We start from the raw sequence: 18426 nt of genomic DNA, 5'->3' as shown, positions 1-18426 counted from the left end.
TCACATGAACTTTTCCATTTATTTTGCTAAATAAAGCAGAAAGTGAATAGCCTGAATTGTTATGCAAATATGTGACTTCCCACTCCCCAGATCTTTCACTTAAGTATAAAACCTGTGTATTTCTCAGTGAGTAAGCTCAAAAATCTTCTTTCTCTGAATTTAACCATGCTCGCAATGCCCAACCAGTCAGATTGATTACTAAGAATAATTTCCCATGGAAATGGACCCATTATCAACAGATATTTTCACCAGGATGGGAGTTTTCTGTGAAAGTTTGGGGTCAGAACAGCACTGGGTACAGCAGATCTGATCTGGTGCAGCAAAAATGAATGAGCACCAGATGCAGATTGAGGCTAGGAGAAATGTGAGCTGTGGCAGAAGGGCAGTAGAAAGTTGCACTGCAAGATCGTGGATATTTACACACTTCATTAGAGAGAAAGGCTAATGTCTGTGTATTAACCTCAGACATCCCTCAGAGGTCCCAGTGCTGGTGTACAGGGGATGGGGACTTTGCAGGCAAGGCATATGAGCCATCCCTGTTCTGCTGTACCAGATGCAGGCAGTAGGCTTGCCTCATACTTGGCTCAGCATCCTTTGGCATGAAGAACAGATGGTCCTGTCAAATAGTGACTGCATTGTCTCTCAGGGCTTGAGACACTTGGCTTGGGAAAGGGAACCTAAGAGGCGTAGAGCTGAGAAACCTCAGCGCTTTCTCAGAGATTAGCCCAAGGCGAAGAACTGGTAATAGAAAGAAGTTGTTCTTGTGGATGAGGCAAACACAACTCCCCACCACAGAGGGAGAAGTCAGGAGATGGAAGGAATACAAAGTAACTTGCCGGTCACCATGACAAGGGCCACAGCAGGGAGGCTCTTGGTACAATAGAGAGGCAGGTGCCAGCCCTGCGTTAGCTCTTGCCTCTTCCACGTGGATCAAGGTGATGTCTTTCATCTCCCTAAGGCTCTGTGTCCCTTTAAGCTGGGCTTATCTCCTTTAGTGCTCTACCCTCCCTTCTCTGGTTGCTTAAAGCAAGCACAATGCTGTAAGAGTTGGTGTGGGGGATCAAAATCGCTGCACGTTTCCAAAGAAGAGTGAATCATAGAACCATAGAACCACAGAATCATAGAATGTCCGGAGTTGGAAGGGACCCACAAGGATCATCAAGTCTAGCTCCTGTCCCTGCATATGACAGCCCACAGTTCACACCATATGCCTGAGAGAGTTGTCTAGTCTCTTCTTGAACACAGTCAGGCTTTGGGCCATGACACTTTTCTGGGGAGCCTGTTCCAGTTCCACTACCCTCTGGTTGAAGAACTTTTCCTAATGTTCAGCCCAAACCTCCCCGTCACATTTTCATGCCATTCCCTCGGGTTCTGTCATTGGTCACCAAAGAAAAGAGCTCAACGCCTGCCCCTCCTCCTCCCCTTGTGAGGAAGCTGGAGACCACCATGAGGTCTCGTCTCAGTCTCCTCTTTTCCAGGCTGAACAAACCAAGTGACTTTAGCTGCTCCTCATAACGGTTTCCCCTCCAGACCCTTTACCAACTTCATAGCCCTCCTCTGGACACTCTCCAGTAGCTTTATATCTTTTTTATCCCTTGACGCCCAGAACTGCACCTAGTGCTCCAGGTGAGACCACACCAGTGCAGAGCAGAGCGGGACAATCACCTCCCTGCCTGGCTGGCGATGCTGGGCTGGATGCACCTAGGACACGGTTGACCTCTTGGCTGCCAGGGCACACTGTGGGCTCATGTTCAACTTGCCGTTGACCAGAACCCCCAGATCCCTCTCTGCAGAGCAGAGTGATATGACCAAATCAGTATTCAGGATTGTGCCTTGTGTTGGCAGGGCCAGGAAACTGTGTCCCTGCACAGGGAGCTCTCCCTCAAGAGGCAAGGGTGGTGGGCAATACAGAGTGTCAGAAGCTCCATGGTACATAATGAAGCTCCTCAATGGGAAAATTGCTCTTTTTTATCGCTCTAGCTTGTTCCTCTCTAGGAAGGGTTGTACTGCTTTCTCTGCAGTTAGGTAAAGTGGGAAGGTTTTCTGCTGAGACATCTGTGAGGAGCCTTAGTGTCGTAGACGTTTCCAGTGTCACGCACCTTTGTGGTCCAGACCAAACAATGCGTGGGGAACTGGCCTGCTGCATGGGTGTCTGAGGTTCATGTCTTGGCCCTGTGCAGACACAACAGCTGCAGGAATCGGGCACTGCGACGTGACTCTTCCTCAGTGCTAGAGGGAAACAAAACAGGACAGGAATGAAGCTCTGGTTCTGCAAACAAGCCTGGGAGAAAAAGCAACATCCCTGGTGACTTTGTTCACTGTGTACAGAGCTAATTATAGGAACAGCTTTTCAGGAGCTTCATTATGTACGCTGGGGAGTTTAGTTCCCTCTGCACCTTCCAGAGCTCTACACCTAACCAACAACTTTGGACTCACAAGGCAGCCACAGAAAAAGCCTTCTCCTCCTCCAACTGCTCTGCAGTACTCTCCAGGACTTGTACAGCACAGACAGCCCCAGCATGCTGCATTCAGGATGCCCTGGGCACAGACAGTGGCGGCGGCGAGGCCAGAGGGTCTGCTTTAATCCCTGTGCTAAAAGGTTTCTGCAATGCAACTTTAGTGGGCTTAGACACTGTGATGTGGCTTCCGAGGTAGAAACCAGAGGCAGAATCTTGTGGAGGGGCAATCTCTTGTTTGTTGTTTTGGTTTGGGTTTTGTCTCCCATTGCGTTATCTCTGACTTGAATTTGTGACGTACTTGGCCCAAATGTTTTGACCTGACTAGGGGAGACTGGGCTTGTTTTCAAGGGGAGGAGGTGCTGGATGTGAACTGACAGAGGGCAGGATGAGGGGGTTCCTTTCCCCTCAGTATTGTGGAGATATCATGGTGTGAGAGTCCCTGCTTTGCAGCAGCGCTTGAGCTCAAGGGACATTCGAAATATCTAAGATAGCAGCTGAGCCTGCCTGACAGCAAAGTGAGGCTGTGGAGGTGTGTGAGACATGCTGTCTTCACCTCAGGGAACAGGGAATTGGGTTGCACTGTGGAAGATGCAACTTTGCATTCATCCTTGGTGAGAAAGGACTTGAATGCCTCTAGAAGCAGAATATTACAAAGACCTGGAAGTGCAGCAAGGAGACTAAGATTTTTTCTTTCCCTCCTCTGAACTGCTATATGTGGCATAAAATAGGTAAATGTTCCTTAGAGATGAGGGATGGGTCCCAGGGTTGCTCCCCAGATACCCTACCCTGGCAGAAAACAGCTGTCATGTCCTAGTGCCACCATTCAGATCTCTTGGGCACTTCCCTTTGGTACTTGCAAGTGCCTTGGGTATGCAGAGGTTTATGTTACAGCTGTTTCCTTGGCATTTCCTACTGGTTGGTGGGGTGTTTCCCCATGCAGTGTTCAACTTTCATGAGAACCTCTCCTGGGTATGCATATCCCTGAGGAGCCTGAATCTGGGTTAGGGATGCCACCGGGCAGCAAGAGACCTGAGGGATGTGTTCGTGCGGAGGATTGCTGCTCCCCTGTCCTGAGGTCCACAAGACAAGGCTCAGCTCTCTGTTGCTTTTATTCCCTTTTTTTCCAGCAGCTGACATAGTGCCATCTTCATGTGAATTATACTGAATATCAACTTGGGCAATGCTGTTTGGGGAAGGAGGAGTTCAACATGGTACAAGTGGTGTATCAACTGTTGGGATTGCCATCTCTGCTTATTTCTGCCCTTGAGCACAGTATTTGTTTTCTCCCCTTTGTGTAGTATGGGCCCAACCCAAAGTCTGAATGCAAGGATGGAATGGATGCAAGGGAATTAGACCTCTGAACTAGCCCCTATCTGCTGTAGGTGAGCCAATACTTTCAATATGAACATCTCTGTGCCTCAGCTTTGTTGTTCCAGTCTCCCTGCACACGGAGTGCTGGGTCTGGTCAAGCCACAGGGATTCCGGCCAGCAGAAGGACCATAATGATGTTTGCACCTACTCTGAAGAAGAGGAGTGGGTCTTGGCCTCTGCATGTGAGTCTGTCTGATCAGGATTGCTCCTGCTCTCACAGATGACTGCGAGTTGCTGAGAGATCTCTGACTGGCAGCATGAAGGGAGGTGACACCTCCCAGGGCTCACAGCCCTGGTGCCTTATGTGTGCAGAAGAGCAGGACAGCCACGAGTGCAGCGAGGCTGCTCCCCAGCCAGGACTGATCCTCTTGCCTTTCTTCTGGGGACTGTGCTAGGCACCAGGGTGCTGCCAACTTTGAATAAAATCTTTTAAAATCTCTCTGTTATTTACCAGAATAGCTGTCACAGCATGAACTTTATCGTACTCAGGTCAGATCCCATCTCACACATAGAAGTCCAGCACTGAGCTGGGCCTGAGTTCCCAGGGATGGAAGGAGATAGTGAAGATTTAGCGTAAGATATGGTAGGAAGTGTTGTCATAATAAAAGGAGGAAGGGCACGGCTGTCTGACACCTTAGTTCGTCTGGAAGGAAGCTGAATCAGTAGATCTGTGCAGCAATAGTAGAAGCAAACCCTCTCTTGCAGGTGGACAGACCACAGGGCTTAGTCATTCTGCACCTCTGCATGGGATGGCTTCCCCTCAGTACCACTAATGGCATCCCATGGGCTGGCAAAGAGGTGGGCGCAGTTGACACAGGAGGGGGAAATATTGTGTGAAGGATGCAACTGGGGAAGTGGTTTGCAGAAGCGTGAAAGAGGAGGGCAGGGAAGTGCCAGAGGCTGGTCTAGGAGGAAGAAAGGACTTATGCAGGAGGTGATGTGGCCAGGCCCAGGCAAGGGTCAGTGAGGGAAGGTGCTGGGTGGGTATCACAGGAACTGATAAGGATGGAGAGGAGAACATGGCAATGTTTTTTTTGGGGCTGTGAATAAGTACCTCTTTGATCCATTTTGGCTCAGTCACTAAGGAAACTTCAGGGGAACATTCTCAGTGGAAAAACCTGCAAAGCCACAAGATGCACATTGAAGAAGAAAGTACTTGTTCTCCCCTTTGAATTTCTCCCTTCTCTGATAATGTACCTACAAATCCAGGCAGGCTGGCTAGTCCCATGAGCTGCAAAGCAGCACATTTCTCCAGGTTAGAAGGGAGGCACATAGATAACTGCCTCCCTGCCTGCACCAGGCCTCCATGTATGGCAGCTGTGCAGAGTTGCCTTCTGTATCATGGCTGCAAACAGCTCTGTGTCCTCCTTCCCATGTGCTCACCAGGACTCAAGCCTTTAAATCCTCCATGCACCACGGCAGCTCTCTGGAGTACCCCACATCCTGTCCACACACGGGGTGAAGAACCAGACCCATCCACTTTCCAGCCTAAACTCATGGGCTCTGTGTGCACGCCATGTTTTTCCCTATCCCTGTGTTACGAGTGTTACATACCCTTCATGTCTCCCACCACTCTCTCTCTCCCTAGGACAGAGTCCACATTTCCTCATCTTGTTAGGGGCTTTATGTGACTCTGTGCCACCTATGTCATGTGGTTTGTATAATGCTTACATCATCAGCATTATTTCTTGCCTTTTATCTAGCAGCCGAGGCATTGGCAGTATTGCTAACTGTAACTTTCTCAGACAGTACTGAGATAGCATGTCATTGCTGCCACACGTACCAGAAGACATAGTTGGCATTGGTGCAGTCCATTTCTGGTTCCTTGATCTGCGGGCAATTACAAAGAAATGTCAAGTGCTTGGGTTGGCTAATCAGCTATCAGAGGAGTAGGATAGGGTCTTGCAGTTTTCCTGGGTTTTGGTTTGTTGCTGTTAATCACTGGAATCAACGGAACAATTGCCCCAAGAAAAACTCTTCAATTCTTTTCTTAGCCACTGAGTAATACAAGGCTGTATGCCCAAAAGATTGTGTTTTAAAATAAAGATGTGACATTTTCAGTATAAATCTGTTGTGCTCTGAGTGTTCTTTGGCATTTTGGAAACCAATGTGAGTGTTGACCCTAGGCTGTTTCTTTACTTCCCATTGTAATCAAGACTATTTTCCTTGGCCAATTATTTCTGTTCTTTGGCTGAGAAACAGAAGAGACAGACAGTAACTTACCCCAGATTGTTGAGGAAGCCTGTGGGCAGAGCTGGAGAGAGAAACCATACCTCCTTCACCCAGATCTCCTGAGCCTTAGCCACATGGCCACACTTTCTCCTCACTGTCCATCTCCTTGTGAGTCCCAATAGCTATTTTTCAAGTTGAAATGGCATTTTTTTCCATGAATCAAAGGCTGCCTTGTTTAGTTGCTGTAGTTTGGCACAGATGAAGCTGGACAGTTCTGGATCACTGTTTTCTCTCTCCATTTCTCCCTCCTTGCCAGTGAGAGCTTTCGTCCTGGAGTGACTGCCTTATCCTTGTGGAGGCCAGTGGGGAATGTGCTCTCTTGCCATGTGGCAGTGCTCTCTTGGATCCCTGGGCATCCTGAATTTCAGAGCCCATGTTGTAGCAACATTTTCAGGTTTTCTCCCCTGTTGAGATTCTGGCAGTAAAGAAAATATTTTATTAAGAAGATATTAAGAACATATATTTGCATATTAAATGTTTTAATATTATTTTATTTAAAATATTTATATTAAATATTTTAATATTATTTTATTTAAAATATTTATATTAAATATTTTAATATTGTTTTATTTAAAATATTTTATTAAGAAGATATCTTTGCATATTAAAAAATGTCTATGGTAGGTTAGAAGAAAATGTGAATCAGCCGCTGTTTGGTACATTTTAGTTTTGGCAAGACAGTAGCATTGCAGAAAGGAAGAGATCATTAAAGTGAAAGGTAAATAGATTATAGCTATTTCTGATACTGTAACTGAGATAGCAACGTTTGTATCAAAGGATCAACTATCTCGAAATGGTCAACAGTCTTCTTTTCAAATATCTGTTCTGCCACCCAGGACTCTGGAGGCTGAAGCGGTTAATGGGTCTTCCAACTGCTTCCATCTTGCAGTTCCCTAGCATGGCAATGGCACATCTTTGGTGTCTCTCTTGTGACCTGATAACTCACTGCCATTGCACAAAGCACTTTGAAAAGATGCAGTCCTTCCACAGAAGCAATCAGGAGGAGGAGGACCTAAGAATCATCCCATTAGGTTTGTCCTCGGTATCCCAAACAAGGGTCTCTTCTTTCTGCCTTGCTATCTGCTCAGCAGTGTGGAGATTTTCAAGGGTACAAAACACTCCACATGGCCCCTCTCAAACTCCAGGACAGGTCTGGCCCTAACTGCACTCTCCTTCACCCTGCTGTCTCCCTGCCTCTGTGCCAGTGACAGGCCCTCTGACACTTGCTATGATTTTTTTTTTTCTCTTTTGGATCACCCCATGCTCTGGAGGCAGCTCCATCCTAAGCATAACCCTGCTGCTCCCAAGGAAGGGTTCCTGCCACATTACATGTGCCCCAGGCACTCCCTTTTAAAAAGAAGAAATATCCCATGCAAAAGGAGGACAAAGAGAACCCTCCAGACATGCTCCATCAAAGTGGTGCTGAAGCAAGACTTTAACAACACAAGGGAATGGATTATCTGCCTTGCCCTGGGGGCCCTGTTCACCTGAACGTTTCTGTTTGGTCTCTGAGTCCTGCAACTGGTATTTCAGTGAGGTCTGTCTTGGCAGGTCTGCTATGTGACCTAGGGCAATAGAATAAAGACAATTGTACTCAGAACATTTAGAATTTGAGAAACTGCTTTACCAGAATTTCACATGATAGGCCAGGGTTATTTCTGTGGCTGTTCCTATGGAAAAGAGGTGATGTGACTTCTTGTCCTGTCCCCACTTCCAAATGCTCAGACACACCTGACAACAGGGCAATGGTCTCTAAGGTATTATGTTCCTCCTGGTTTTGTGAGACTAGGAGTTGGGCAGAGAAGGAAGGTCCCAAAAGCTGCATCATTAGCTTTGTTTTGCCAGGAGTACTGTGGTACTGCTTATAACATGCCCTCACATCCTCGCTGGTACCCTCAGATGCCCACCCCCCCAGGATGAGCTGACTGGGAGCTGCTCTTAGCCTATTACCTTGAATGGCACCAATGTTCTCCAGCTCACCTCTGTGCCCCCTTCTTGAAAATCCAGGCAGGAGTGTTTACTTTGATTTGGACTGGAGTTAGCTGAATGTCTGTCCTTGTGTTAGGAATCCAACGAGCATGCAAACTCAAAGCCCCTGAAGTGGCTGGCTTCTATTTCTAGCTGTGATGATCAGACAAAAGTTTGATGCTGGTTTGTTGTGTTTAATATGTTAAATCTGTCTCTGTGAATTTCTCTGTGACAGACAGAGAGACATGCCACAGATGGGTGGCATATGTGGGAGGGGGCTCCATTTCTGGACAACCACTCTTCTCTGCTTCTCCCACAGCCTCACCACCCACTTAGCAAATTCCCAGATCACTGACAAAAACAGCAAAAGCTCCCACTAACAGTAAGGAGTAGGGGGCTAGGAGGAATGGCAAGGTTATGTGTCCCAAAATGCTCCCAAATGTAGAGTGGAGACACCAGGGTCCTGAGATGGGCCCAAGGGTATCAAGACCTCAAGACACCTACTTGTTAGTTAGGCAGCTGATATTGGCAACTGCTTTGCTCTGTCAGTTTGGCCTTGGTTGTGCATCTTCCCCCGACCCTCTCCCCAGCAGCTGGGACCCCTCTTCATGATGCTCCCCTGACCATGGCACCTTCCTGCAGGCTCTTGCCCATGGCTGAACAGGGCCTGGGGAAGGTGGGAAGTGGCAGTGATGTATCTATGGTGGAGAGGACAGATAGCCTGGAGAAGGGGATGGGGCTGGTGCCATAGTGTGTCCCACTGGTCACGTGAGGCAAGGATGCAGAGGAGAGGAAGCAAAGTGGGATGGGAGGAACTGAAGCTGGCTGTGGACTGTGTTTTATAGCTACTGTTGTCCAGCTCCATGTCTGGAGCATGATGAGCAGGTGCAGAATGAGGAGCCTGACTCCTCTGCTGCCCAGGGCTGCTGTTCCCGTGTTACACTGTGGCTCTCTGCAGCATTGTGAATGCAGTCCCAAAGCCAGTACCAGTCGTAAGCTCAAGTTCATCATGATCATCAGCAACCCCAAAGACAGAAAAGGGCTGGAAGTACACCCTGGATGTACCTTTTGATTCAGTTTCTGGACAGTGAGGCAGATCAGGTAAAAGAAATGCATGCTCAGGAGGACACATAGAAATGCACTTAGAGCAGGAGAAGCTGGGGTGCTTGAGTGAGTGGTGAGGGGGGATGCAGAGGACCTGCAATGTTACAGGCAGGGCAGGACCCCTCACACCCTATAGCTAAGGGCAGGTCAATGGGCCCATCTGTTCTGCAGGCTGGAGTGGGTGAGCTGGTCCTTGTGACTGGTGTTAGCATCCTTGCCTTGCCTAGAGTTGCTGAGCTGGACATTCACCTTGTTTTGCATTTGCTGTAAACACAGAGTCACTGCTGGGTCTGTTGTTCTTCCTTCCGCCCTGGGAATGCAGCTGGCCTTAGCCTGTGGAATGGCCCTGCTGCTGCGTGCAGCCCTCAGTGTCCTGCTCACCACTCCTTTCCCTCTGATTCCTTGGAGACCTTGATATGAGGATTTAGATCTAACTAGTTAACTGGAATCCATGTCTTCTGCTACCTGTTCAGGTCCACAAGGGTATTTTATGACTTCATTCCTATTTAGCAACTTAATTTCCCAACAAAATCAAAGACTGCTGAAATGGAGTTCAGACTCACACCTGTGAGTTAGCTTACAGTGGTCATCTGAGCCTGGTGTCTGTCAAGAAAGACCCTGTGCCCTTTTCCCTCATCTCCTGAGCCACTTTTCTCCACTGCAGCTGTTGGGCATCAGCTGGAGCAGTTTCATATCACCGCAGCAGCAGCTGCAGGACAGCAGCGCAGAAGAAACCATACCTGGGGCCTAGCAGCTTTTCAGGGAGCTCACACGATTCAGCAGACTGCAGGAATGAAGGACAGAACCGGGCGGGCAGGGATGGGAAGGAAACAGCCTCAGCAGCAAGCCAGCAGGAGCCTTTTTCTCAGGAGCAGCTTAAGGTCAGCTTTGTGCCTCAGTGCTAAGTGTTTTATGGAGGAGGCAGAAATCTGACCAAAGCAATCTCGGGTGCTCGCTTTCAAGGCAGAAAAGAAAGAGGTAAAGCCAAGCTCTCATCTGTCACTTCAGCCTTGCAGATCTCTCTTCAGTGGCTGTACAGAGCTCCTCGTAACACTCCTGCTGCTCTTCTACCGATGGTGCCTCTCTCTGGAAGTGATAAATTATTTTATATTCTTACTATCTCAACATCTCCCCAGCTGAGGTATAATGACAGCAGATTTCTGTTTAGCAGCTCAATGCCTACAAAAGTTGCTGGGAGTCAGCAACAGATGATGATTATAGTGATAGCGCAGAGGGAGCCAGAGAGATCAGATAATGCAGAAGAGACCCAGGGGCTTAAAAAGTGGGTGAACTTGGTGTCCAAGCCTTTGGGACGCCTGTGTATCATCTGTCATCACCAAGCTCCAGGCTTGGGAAGGCCAGGCAGTGATAAGAGGATCTTTGGCTGAGGAAGGTGCTCTGGCCAGACAGGCCTATTCTCCCATGGAGGGGCGAGGACAGGCACATAACCACACATCTCTCCCTTCTGGGGCTCGTACAGCACTTGACACAAACCAGACTTTCCTCCTAATGAGGTCCCCAGGGAATTTAATGAAATGCCTGTCCTGATGGCAGTCCTTAGGGGAGTTAGCAGTTCATTTCAGCTGTATGCTCAGGTCTCAAAACAGACAAGGGTCTTTTTAGGAACTAGTGAGTGTGTTTTATTTATTGAGTGCTCCAGCAGGTGAAATGCTCATCGGGAAGGACAGGTGCCTACCTTAAGGAGTTGAAGTGACAAGCAGATGGTTGGCCAAGTAACATGGGAGAAGGCTTGTTCTACAGATATGTACAAATGTTTGGTAAATAATATATGCACGGCAGAGATTCTCATACAGTGTCTGCTTTAGGAAAATGTGTGCTGTTAAACAATATCCTCATTAATTCTAGTTTTAGCCAGCCAGCAGGGCTGTAAATGCTTGTGTACCCAACATCTGACTCATGCAGTGTATTTTGCTGATAAATACACAGCAACATTTTCCAGTGCAGGCACGGCTGTAGGTGGGAGACAGTGACAAGAGAAATTCTAAATAATACAGCCCAATTGGAGCCAGGAAGTATTGTAAACAGATCCCATTACTGGAACAGAGAGGAAAAAACATCAGCTAAAGCCCAGGAAAGACAAAAGTGTCTTTGTTGGCAAGAGTCTTTAAAGAAAGGTCCTGCTATGGAAAAAGCTCTATGCAACTTCTAGTACTGATATTAATATATGCTATAAGTGATATGTGTGATTTTATGTGATTTTTGACACCTGTATTGAGTCTTAAAATACCTTCCTTTATCATATATGGAGAGAAAAAAGGGCAGATAGTTTCAGCACAGCAGACCCCAAACAATGTTGACCAAGCCAAGTAAAGGAGGGTGTTGAATCCAAGAATGTCACCTCATGCTTGCAGCACCAGTGCTTTGCTCTTTTTCTTGTGCATCTGTCCTGGCTTTCCTCCCAGTGTCTGGCTAAGAGGACCGTGAGCCGAAGTGGAAAGTGCTCTGAAAGAAGCTTCTTACCATGCAGACCACTGCCAAAGCTGCAGAACGATGTGAGATGGTTTTGGATGAAGACTTTTCCATACTGAGGACATCATAAAAAGTCTTCATGCTACTTTTTGATACTTCATTTTATAGTAAATACTGTTGCAATATTGGAGTAAAAGAGATCAACGTGAGACACTGCAGAAAGGGAAGGTAATTTTATTTTAAGCCACACCACTTGTATTTAGACTAACACCCTCATAACCACATATTCACAAGCACCAAGGTGCATTTGTTCACACTATTTGGGTTTCTTGGAATCACACAGAATATTCAAGGTCTGGGTTCTGAAGTCCTCATCATATCTCCGGGTTTTCTCTTAGTCTGGCCACCAAATGCTCATTTTAGATGCATGTTTTGCATCCTTCAGGAGCTACCAGTAATTTTGGTCTTTTTTCTCTCCATCTTTTCCCACTTTTGAGTATCATTAGGTCTCACTGTCTTTTGCCTCCTCAGATAGGTATCTTATGGCTCAGTCTTGTTCTTTATTTTAGCATCATAATCTCTAATGGTACAAGATTGTCTTTTTTTTTTTTTTTTTTTTTTTTTTTTTGGTGTAGATGTATACTGTCCCTTGTTTTAGGACATATCTGGTTTTAAACTATGCTTTGTTTTTCCCAGTCTGGATGTCCAGAGGATCTGTGTGTCAATATGCTGGGGTCTTAATGATCTGCTCATTTAGGTGTGATCAATATGTGCTGTTCTTGTAGTCATTCTTCTACCTTTCTTCCCAGTGTTTTCACAACTTTATATCTCTTTATACTACTGTTATTGTTTCTTTTACAATTTACAATTTAAAGGAAATTATGAGCACTAATGACAAAGATATCCCTGGGAAAGTGGTGACTTCTGGAGTCCAGTGCCATTGTAAGAAGGAGGAAAAACTAACTGAAAAGCAATAAAAATTGATCTGATTTATCTTGCCTTCTCCTTTAAAAATTCTTTTCCGCTTTATGAGAACAAGATATTTCTTCATAAAAATAATCAGTAGTCAAATTTAATGCAAATAAACTATAATTTTGTATCCAAAGAGCATATAATTAGTGTGTGAAATTTGTTACTAAGGAAGGTCATCAAGTCAAATGGCTAACATATGATATTAGGAACATTAATATCATTAGTAGTTATATACAGGAAAATAAGAGTAATCAGATTTCATGCTTCAAGGAATAAGAATGTCTTTCTTCTTGCCACAAATAGCATTTCACAGTTAGCTGGGTATTGTGCATTTCCCATCACCTCCTAGCCTTCCTTTGAACTCTATCAGATATTGACAACAGAGGCCAAGACCAGGGGCTTGGTGTGCCACAGAAAATGTTATTTAGTTACTAAAGACAAAATTCATGATACTATAGATACCGAACCCGTGATAGAACAAGGAAACATACATAACGTGACAGGGATGCTTGTAAACATTTCAGTGGCCTCCTGCATTCAAGACAGAACAGAAATATTTTGTTCCAATCTTGGCTTCACAAGGACTGACAGATTTCAGATCTAAGATGCTATATAAGTTCATTGTTGAATAATAGAGGCACTATTGTTATTTTTTATTTACCAGATGGATAAGCAGAGTGAAACCACAGCTGCTTTCTTATCACTCTGCATGTCTGGACAGGGAATAAGGCGGGTAAATCTCATCTGATCCCAAAGAATGAATCAGGTCAGGACATTTTTGTGCTCATGTGGTGAAGCAAGACAAATGAGGGTGGAAGAGAGATTTCTGCTGCCCTTTCCCATAAGAGTGCAAACCAGAAGGACGCTTTTTTTTTATAGTCAAAGTACAAATTTTTGCTTGCTCAGTTTTTCATAGGATACTTGAAGTACAAGCAATTCTAGTCACTTATATGGATTATTTAATCCCTACACAGGAGCCTCCGCCAAATTTTTCAGCTTCCAAATAATATTAACAACATCCTCTTCCTTCCTTCCTTCCCAGACAGCAAGAGAAATAGGCTGATCAGTGTATATAGACATGTGGGTGGGTGGAGGTGAAGCCAGAGGAAGCGAGAGAGTTAGCTCTTAGTCCTGAAAGCTTTGGTTGCTTTCTTCAGTGAATTAAATAAACTTGGTCTGGCTTCTATGAAATTTTAGTCTTCTGTGCTCATGAACTTCCCGTTACCAGTAATCTTCTTTTCATTGTTTCAGCCAAAGGCAGCTGTTCTGGGAAGTCCTGGCCAAACAGAGAGTCAGTCTTTAAAGTAACTCAGTGATATCCCATGGAGAGTGCTGAATGTTGGAGTCAATGGCTTGAGCCAGGCTCTCTTTTTGTAGCAAGCAGGAATGGAGAGCAATGAGTTCCCACTGAGCTGTACTGCTGACCCCAAATGCTCCTGTGTTTATATCCAGACTGTGATTTTTCCAGGACACTGGGCTTCATTTCAAAGTCTGATGGATTTCAAGGAGTAATGTAGATGATCACAACTCCATAGACCATGGCTATGAGGTTGTGTCTGGTCACTGATCTCTGAATTTCAATAGATTAAGCATTTGCCACCACCAACAGAATGATATGGCTAAAAAACTCCGCAGTTTACCAACCAGCCAAACAAATGCCAGAACTCACCAACTGGAAAGCTCTCCTTATGGTCATATATAATGTGCAGACAGGCCCAAATTCTGTAGGACGTTGCAGGTGGAAGAAGAATTGTCCTCTCGCCATCTGGCTTTGGTCAGAGGGGAAGGATCTGGGCCTTTTCATGATGTTTAATTTCAGTCCTGCTCCTTGGCACTGTGTTACTGAGTGACCTGTTGTCCCAGAGCCCAGAGTGACACCCCTCAGATTGAACGTGCAGGTGTGCTCCACATCCGTGGGCAGGAGAAAGTCACTGGAAGTCATCGTGTAGGATGGAAAGGAGGGTTTCTAAGATGCAACCCAGCCCAAAACATTGGAGGAAGCATGAAAGGAAACAGCTGTAAGCTGGCATGGGAACCTTCCTCCCCCACAGGAGACTGATGCGATCTGTAAGCTTCAGACAGTGGTTTCTACAATACTCCTAAGACTATGCATAGATTCACTTAGTTAGAAGTTTCAATTAGGACTAAGATGTGTTTTTTCATGATAAACTTTTATTTTTGCACAAAGGCGTAGTGCTGGGGGAAAATACTTCTCTGGGGAAAGGTGAAAACAGATTTCAAAGATGTGTTCTGATTTTTTTTTTTTTTTTTTTGTGAAAACCCCTCTATTTATTTGTTATGAAATTACTCCTTTTCCCCACCCCAGCACTGAAATGGAAATGAATAATTTCAGTTATTTTGAAAAAAAAAATGGTTGATTGCTGCGAAACTAGATTTATCCTGTTTATGTGCTTCCCCTTTCTTTTCATCTTTGGAACTTTCTAAAATCTGTTTTTGAAATGTTTAAATCTGTATTTTTCCCGGGTTGAACTAGCTTTTGAACTAGTTTTAGGGTTAATTTTGGGTAGCTGAGTGAGTTTGCTGCCAGAGCTAACACACATTCAGATAGGTATATCAAGTTCTTTAAATGCCTGAAATGTGTTCAGTTTATTTTTATTTCATAGTCTTTTGACTAGCTCCTGTGTTTAAAAAAGTCTCCCTTTCTAAAGCTTAGTGTCAGTATGCTAGTTTTCAGCTCGATTTATTCCATGAGGTTGTTGACTTTAATTATATTGTGGATACTCTGACACTGTGACTTAGTGGCTCAATTATACTTGCTTCTTGGACCAGTTCCTAGGTATTACTTAGGACTAAATGAAAAAGTAAAAATAAAGTCTTGTTTTCTCATGTGATGTAGAACGAGCTGTTCCAAAAAGCACTTGTTTATCATGTTGAGAAATCACTTCCTAAGCCATAGACCATGTGGCGGTTGACTAACTCACATCCTGAAACAACAGGAGCAAGCTTGGAAAGGGTTGTCCAGATCGGTAAGTCCAGTTACTTGATACTCTGGGCAACCTGCGTTTGGAAACTCTGCTCTGTTGCAGAGCTGATAGGGTTCATTCCCTTGCACTCAGCAACTCTGCTGAAGTCTTCCTGGCATGAGCTGGGCACTTGGTGAGGGACACGTGGATATGGATTATGGCCCTAAAGACACAGAGACTGGCATTAGAACTTCTCCTAATCGTGAGAGCTGTGGGTGCTGAAGCAGCCCCTGGAGGAGTACTGGAAACAAAACCTAATTGCTAGTCCATTGTCCTGTTGGAAAAGCCTTGTGGACAATGCAGGGAAGGAAAGACTTGGTGACTCCACAGGCTATGGTGGAAAGGTCTGTCATTTTGGGGGTGACTGCAAATCACCTTGCCTTGTTAGTCCTAATCTACATTGCTTCCCACAGGAATTCTTCTTCCATGGACATGGGTGACCTGGGTCATACAGAGGACTCCTGCTGAAGTCTCACTGGTATCTTCTTCAGCAGCACTACAAGTGCCCACTTCTACTGGCACGTCCTCAGTAGACATCTCACAATCAGTATTCTGTGATGACGTTTATGACTGTTGGTTCATAATTGTAACTCTTGTCCCTCATATACTTCCAGTATATAAGCTCTTAATTTACAGCAAGATTTTTACTGCTAATCCCCATGGAAGACCTTGCCTTTGCACTATTGCATATTACCCTGTTTCTGTTACTCCAGCTTTCAAGGTCATCTCTTTCCTCCTGTATGATCTCTCAGACCTCCTTTCCACTGATGTTGCTGCCTTGCTTTGTGTTACCAACAAACTTCCTCAAGAAGTGTTCCATTTTTAAACCAGTCATTAATGGAAGTATTCTGTAAAACTAGTCCCAAGAGAAACTCAAATAGTAATTTCTCAACATTTCACTTTTCTACTGCTCAAACTTCTGCTCCTTTTGGCTGGTTCCTTACCATCTCAGAATTTCAGGTTTAATGCCCATTTTCTCCAACTTAACTGAAAACTTGCCAGGTGGCACTGGGGCCAAAGCGTTTCCAATATCTAGGTAGATGAGGATGATCAGATCTTCTGGGTACTGATTTCTTTCAGGTGTCAGCAAGTTACAAGGCTGAATATTCAGCTGTCTCTGAAGGGTGGTAGAAGAGGGCAAGAAACGTCCTCCTTTTTGCAATGCTTTTCAAATATGGCTCATGACTATGCACCCTATACCTTGAGGAGAGCTCAGTGTTGCTGTTCTCAGCCTCTGAGGCCCAAGAGCTGCTTGTACAAGGACACATATAGCACGGTACCTTCTTGCCACAGGTAGGTCTGAACTTTCCCCAAACTCATTGAGCACAGCAGGATCTAAAGATCGCACTCTTGGACAGGAGCCCATCGCTGTTCTTTGCGAACCAGGCAAAAAAGAACATAGATCAAAAATGTGTGTCTTGGCTGTAAGGTGACAAGATGTCCTATAAAAAAGCAGCAAATCCCACCTTTGTCCCAATCATCTGGTGGTTCTTCAACTCTATGGTTATACTATTATTTTCATTTTGTAAGAAGGGCTGAAGTCAGGCCACACTTGATCCTTTCCTGGACCAGACAAGCCACACTCACCAGCTGTTTGGTTGGTTAATGGATTTCATGGGTTTTCTTTCTTAACCTCCTGAGCCACTGATTCTGCACCTGGTCATTCCCTCCATCTCACCTCTGCTGAGCTCAGTCCCTCAGGCTGTGCCTACCCTTACTTAAGGACTGGACCTGCCAGCACCTATGCTGAGTATGCGTGAGGCGTGGGTGTCTGCTGAGTGAAGGAGCACTGCTGCGAGCTGCTGCTCACACAGGTTCAGCATCCCAGCATGGTGCATGTGTGTTCTTGGCTTGGGTGAAGGTGGGGCCAGAAGCCCAATAGCCCAGCGCAGCAAGCACATGCCCTGGGTTGTCTGATGTCATCCAGCACTGTGTGGACATGGTGTGAGCAGCGAGGGTGCATCTTGGTGGCCAGGTTTGTGTAAGTCAGCTCTTTGCTTTTGTCACTTTTGGAGGTTTCAGAGCTGCCTCCGAAAGCAGACACTTTTGTTATGTGAGTTTTCATAGAATCATAGAATGTTCTGAACTGGAAGGGACCCACAAGGATCATTGAGTTCAACTCCTCTCCCTGCACAGGACAACCTCAAAATTCACACGAGGTGTCTGAGGGCATTGTCCAAATGCTTCTTGTGTATTGCCAGGCTTGGTGCCATGATTACTTCCCTGGGGAGCCTGTTCCAGTGCTCCACCACCCTCTGGGTGAAGAACCTTTTCCTAATATCCAACCTAAACCTTCCCTGGCATATCTTCCTGCCATTCCCTTGGGTCCTACCACTGTTTGCCAGAGAGAAGAGATCAGCACCTGCCTCTCCTCCTCCCCTTGTGAGGAAGCTGTAGCTGCAATGAGGTCTCCTCTCAGTCTCCTCCAGGCTGAATAAAACAAGTGACTTTAGCTGCTCCTCATTTCACTCTGACATTAGCCTGCTGCTGAGAGGGGGGATCAGATTGTTGTAAAAGGAGCATGAAAGGAGATAGGAGAAGGCTCCTGTTCTCCTGCTTCTCATCAAAGAACAGGTGCCCTGGCCAGAAGCACAGCTCTAGTTAGAGCATGGCCAGGGAAGGAAGGGGCGGAAATGGGGGGGCTCTTGCTGCAAAGAGGGAGACTGGAGCTTGTCCTCAGACCTCTGCCCACTCACTTCTCCTGGGCACAGAAAGGCAGCCTGGATGTGGCTGTGACCCCACTAGCCCCTGGTGTCTGCTCTGGCTCCCTCCTCACTCTCTTGGCTCAGTTCTTTGAGGTTGTTGGTTTCCTGGCTGTGGGCAGAAGGTGTTTTTGACTGAGAAAGTAGTAGCCCGGGGGTGGATCGAGAGTGGGAGACAGAAGAGGGGAGGAGTCACTGATCAAT

This window comes from Caloenas nicobarica, chromosome 1 (assembly GCF_036013445.1).
Source record: "Caloenas nicobarica isolate bCalNic1 chromosome 1, bCalNic1.hap1, whole genome shotgun sequence".
NCBI classification, from domain to species: Eukaryota; Metazoa; Chordata; class Aves; order Columbiformes; family Columbidae; genus Caloenas; species Caloenas nicobarica.
The sequence above is the reverse complement of the archived record's forward strand: the minus strand, read 5'-3'. Positions refer to the sequence as shown.